The sequence below is a fragment of the Populus alba genome, chromosome 9 (assembly GCF_005239225.2).
Source record: "Populus alba chromosome 9, ASM523922v2, whole genome shotgun sequence".
NCBI lineage: Eukaryota > Viridiplantae > Streptophyta > Magnoliopsida > Malpighiales > Salicaceae > Populus > Populus alba.
In genome coordinates, this window is record NC_133292.1 from 2,527,292 (window position 1) to 2,533,405 (window position 6,114).

Genomic DNA, 6,114 nt, shown 5'->3' on the forward strand with positions numbered 1-6,114 from the left:
GTAAATATCGTCGATGTTGCCCGCAAGGTTTTTTCAAATTATATGAGTTTATGATATCACAATAAATAAATAGTACACTCTTGACAAAGTTTAAGCAAAACATCTACTTACTTCATAAAAGGTCTCAACTCATTACAGTTAAATATGACATAATTGTGTGCTTATCTGAACTCTATTTTAGACAAAAATCTTCCCCTTACAAGATTTTTAAGTGTGGGCCATCCAAGATTGGAGAATATTGACAAGTTCCCACATGAAGGCACTTCACCACAATCATCATGCCGTGGAACACGGTTGATCCTCGTTCTCAAATGAGGTTTGAAATAGTATGATATAAATGTTGAGATCTCCTCAATAATATAGGCCTCACATATTGACACCTCAACATGCGCCTTGTTCTTAATCTTTTTTTTTTTAAGATTGAACAAGTACCTGTATATATAGAATTAAATAAAATTATCAATTAAAAAAAATAAAAAAAACATTTAATTATGAATTACATTGCAACTGTAATATCTAACCTCTCGAATGGATACATCCATTTAAATGGTAAATGTATAGGTAGATACTCCTTTGAGTCAAAAGTATAAGAAACTTAAGTGTTTGTGTTGAGAAGAGGGGGAGAGTTGAGATGGGTGGTTGGCTGCAATTTGGGAGGGAAGAGTTGGGATGGAGAAGAAAAAGGGGAAGAAGAAAGAGAAATAGAGAAAGAGAGAGTCGGCAGAGTGGGTATATATTGGCTTTTATAGATGGAATCAATGATGGACACGTCCCATTGGTAAGTCCGTTGGTGAATGTGCCACGTCACTGCATGGAGATCCCGGTTTGAATCCCTCGGTCATTTCATCGGTAAAATCATCTGAAAAAAATCCACGTCATCACACCGTTGCAACTTTTCAAAAATCTATATAATTCGTCGGCAATACGGTCGATATATATCGACGGAATATGTTCATCGATATATACTGATCGTATTGCCGACGGAAATGGTCTGTCGGTATATACCGATAAAATTATAGATGGAATTATTTTTGTCGGTAAAATATATTGATGAAAACATTCCATCGGTAATTCTGTTGGTTTTCATCGATTTTCTAGTAGTGTGTCTAACTTCTTGTTCGGTTTGGAATTTGATATTGACAGAGTATAATGCATTTTCCTTCATATGGTTATATATAAATGTTTTACCTTTCAATTGACTTAAATTTCACTTTATTTAGAGTTATAAAACTCCATATATAGGCAACATACTGAGAGGAGGTTAGGCTGGAACCTGCTGGACAAATTTGCTGTCTAATTTCTTGTTTGGGTTGTGATTTGATATTGACAGAGTATGATGCATGATCCTTCATGAGATTGTGGATAAATGTGTTACCTTTCAATTGACACAAAGTTTTCTTTACTTAAAGTTATGAGACTCCGGTTACGAGTCATAAGTCACATAAGTTATGAGACTCCAGTTAAGTTGACGCAAAAACAAACTTTAGTCGTACGGACACTTGCACATTGATATAACAACCTTGAAAATGTATACTTGATATGTATATGTATGTTATGATGAGGAAATGAACATGCATGGAAAGTACCATGTGTATAATGAATGGATATGGATTTACTAAAACATTTGGCTTGAAGGAAACATGACCAAAGACTTCTTTGTGATTTAGGTGGAGCGACCAGGATTGGATCTTCTGTTGAAGGAGGTCACAAGAGAGGCAGAGCAGGTACATGGTTTTACCTCTCCTTACTATTATGTAATTTAAAGTCTTCCTGATGAATACAATTACAATTAAGTTACGTTTAATGTAAACAAAGTTTGGTGTATTAACAAGATTAACTTCGGCTAATGGCATCCGTAATAGGATTGCCCGGAAATGAATCTCAAGATTAGCTTCGGCTAATGGCATCCGTGATAGGATTGCTGGGAAGTGAATTATAAGATTAGCTTAAGCTAATAACGTCCACGTCGGGATGCCTGGGAACAAACGACAAGGCTCGATTCGTAAAAGGTATCCATGTTTGGATGAGCTGAGAGAATTGATAAGTATAATTGCCTAAACTGTCCAAGTGGGACTATGCAAAGTGACACGACCAAAAGCTTGATGTCTCTTCCCAAGTGCAGGAGTGTCGAAGTAATAAATAACCCGGCAAGACCGGGGTCGAACCACAGAGAGGTTAATTGTATAAATTATAAATAACAAGACAACAACAACAACAACAATAATAATACTCGGTACGTGGCGTTGTTATACCTGAGAATGATCTAAAGATCGGGTCACAGGTTTCCAGCCTATATACTGACTTTATGAAAAGATCAAAGATATATATTATATAATATAAACAGAATGTAAATAATAATAATAATAACAATGATAATAATAATAATAACAGAAGATGAAGAAATTAATGAGAACTTTGAGATAAAAGATTAACGTAAGGATTAAACAATGATAAAAACAAATGTCAAGGTTAGAGGATCCACTAATGGTACTTCAAACAAGTATAATATAAACTCTTATTACTCAATTGGAAACCACACATAAAGGAGGTTCCAATCAGATTATAAATTGTTAACATGATTACATTAATTATCTTATTCGAATAAAGCTAATACTTGTAAATGTTGGCAGGCATTCATGATTATAACTTATGTTAACAACAAATCAAGTTCCTTTCATAGCTCAGGTGTCGGTTAAACCATACAGTATGGGCTATGAAAGTGCCAAGTATTTGTTGTACCAAGTGTTACACAACATAAATCTAGATTAACCATTTAACAAGCAAAGTATTAAAGTGAACAAGATAACAAATATAAAACATGTTAGTATCCAACGTTAAGGTCCATGTTAAGTTTATATTATACTTGTTCTTACACCATTAGTGTACCCTTTTCACCTTGACATAATTAACTTAGCTAGACATAATAAAAGAAAGAAACATAAATGAGCAAGACAAGAACATAAATGAGAAAGAAGTTAACTAGACAAAGGAAAGGAAATGAAGTGCATAAACTTGATATTAATGAAAGCAAGACATAAGCAATACAAAGAGAGAAAGCAAGAGCATGATCTTGATCTGAACACCAAGATGCCTCAATACATGGTAAGTGCCTCCTTTTATAGGCCAAAATTTGGAACTATTGATTTGTTGACTAATTGATGAGTGGGTGGCCACATCTTGACTAGATAACAATCCTTATCTTCTTGTCTGATCAAGACGTCATTGCTAACATCATAATTTGCCCAGAATCCTCAAGAATGTTCTAGGAAATTGTCTCAGCTTTCCAACAAAAAAAAGATGAGGTCATTTGGACTTCTAGAACTCAAGATATGGGCTGAACACTAAATAGTGTTTGGGCTGCAGGACAGCTTCGGACTTCTTCGTTGTTCCTTCAATTTGGACTTCAAAACGACCTTTTCAAATCTTGGGCTCCTCATGAAAGTTGTAGGCCTTTGTCTTACCTTTCCATCCATATAAAGTGGACCTAAATCCGAAATCTAGAGCTCCAGATATGATCCAATTACCGAGCAATGTTCCGGTTTGGACTGCACCGACATCTCTTTTCTAAGTTTGGCCATCTCTTTGTCCTTTAACTTTCAATGCTTAAACTCATCAATCAATCCTTTTTTATTTATGTGATAGTCCTGCATTTAAAATGAGCATTTACCATAAATTAAGGTATCTTATAATATCAAACTTGTTATTATAAAACATGCTTTAGTTAAGGAGTTATTGATACTTCAAGTGCAAAATGATGATATAAAACCTTGATAAACATGCACTTTTAAGTATTAATCACACCCCCCAACCAGCTTATTACTAGTCCCTAGTAATCTAAAGCGTTAAAATAGAGAAACAATTTGCAAGTTCCACAAAGCAAGGCATTCATCATTCAACTTCCATTAATCTATCCAGATAAACAAACTCTCATTAAATTTATATTCCTGCTTCATACTTCGTAAACAAGATATTAATAAACCTTCTTTTTGTGTGCTCAATGAAAACATAGATGATGGGGCTTTTGTTGGAAGAAAACAATATTATGTTCAAATGTTTAAGGTGAACTTCCTTGGGTTGGGATTATTATTTTTTTTCTTCTTCTTCTTTTTTTTTTTATCTTTTTTTTTATATACACATACAACTTAAAACACAATGTATCTTTAACCCGTGTAACGAGTTTTAGGCTAATGACTCCCAGACCAGTTGATCTTAGGGCATTAGGTGTTGAGACACCCCTACGAGCTTAACAACTCGGGTTGCAGATACTGATACGTAGATAGTGCAATGTTTGATTCCCTTAAGCTTTTCTCCTTAACCCATGTAACAAGCTTTGGGCCAATAGCTCCCAAGTCAGTTGACTTTAGGGTATTAGGTGTTAAAACACCCCTTCGGGCTTAATTGCTTAGGTTAGGGAGGCTACGAAACCAAACTTATCCACGTTTTATTATCATCAATACTATCTCTTTTTTTTTTTTTTTTTTTTTTTTTGAAATTATATACTATCCTTTTCCCTTAGTTGTTACCTTCAACAAAAGAACATAATTAATGTAATAATCCAATGTGCAACCCACAATCATATGTTAAAGTGTGTGTGTGAAAATGAAGGTTTAATAATACTTGTTAAATGAGTATAAAAGCAGAATCAAGTGATAACAATGTGAGAGTTTGTAAACCTGAATATTTCAAGAAGTATTATGATAGACCTTGGTAATGAAACTTACTAAGATGCGTCTCTAGAGTCAATAAAATTGATTCCATACTCTGCCATCCTAATAACAATTTTGTCAAATGGTTTTAATAATAGCAAAAACAGTTAGCAAGTTAGTATTTTTTTTTTTTAAACTACTACCCTCTCCCCCCAACCAAAACGAGACATTGTCCTCAATGTTCGAAGGTAGAAAGATAGAGTATAGAAGACATCACCTGAAACAACGAACAATGACAAACCTGAAACACACTTAAACAAACATAAGAAGTAACAAAACAAAATAATATGCTATTAATAAAACCAAAAGACACAAGGTTTCACAGATGAAGGCTCAAATCTAATCTAAGCTTTTTACGGCTTTCCTTAGTTGACCAATCTAGACGACTCATGCAGGGATCAATGACAGGGATGAAAGATTGTAGTTGGTCAATCAATTGTTCAGCAGTAGCAGCAGAGATTATGATTTGTCGTGCCGAAGATGTTAGAAATTCCTGTTCCACAGCTTGATCAAGGAAAGACAGCAACTTATCATAAAAACCATTAACATTTAACAAACCTATGGGTTTATGGTGAATGTGCAGTTGGGCCCAAGATGAAATATGAAAGATCTCTTCCAATGTGCCCAGACCACCTGGTAAGGCAATGAAGGCATCAGCATGGTTAAACATGGTATTCAGTCGGTCAGACATTGTTGGGACCTGTAGTTCTTCTCCAATTGTTTTTCCAATGATGTCCCCATTTGCTAAAGCTTTGGGGACAACCCCCAAAACTTGACTGCCTCCTAAAAATGCAGCCATTGACACACCTCCCATTAACCCAAGGCTACCTCCCCCATACACTAAATGAATCTTTCTCTCAGCTAGTACCCGGCCAAGATGATTTGCTGATTCTAAAAACTCTTTTTCTTTCCCAGAACTGGATCCACCGAAAACACAAATATTTCTTATATGATGACTTGAGGAACCTGCCATTTCTACACACTTCTATATTTGATGAATATATGGGATGAGTAGAAATGAAGGGAAGGAAGAGAAGAATTTATAGATGAAAAAGTGAAAATGCAATCATACCACCTATATGTAGGCCAGCTGTAGTCTCACAAACTCTCTCTCTCTTTATTAATTATTTATTTTGAAAAAGCATGTATGTACAGGTAGTTGTGATTGTGGCTCACATCTTCCCTTGGTTTTACGTCCAAGAACGGCTTAAACGCCCTCTATGGGTCGGGGATAGGCTTCCCATCCAGTTTTCTTAAAAATTGGCAAACAGGGTCTTTTTTAGTCAGATTCCCAAGACTAAGTCGATCATGTTCTTTATGGAATTGTGGCCATAAATCATGAATTACACGATGTACATCTCCACTAGGATGCGTCTCAAGGGTCAACAAAAGATTATCTAAAGACCCC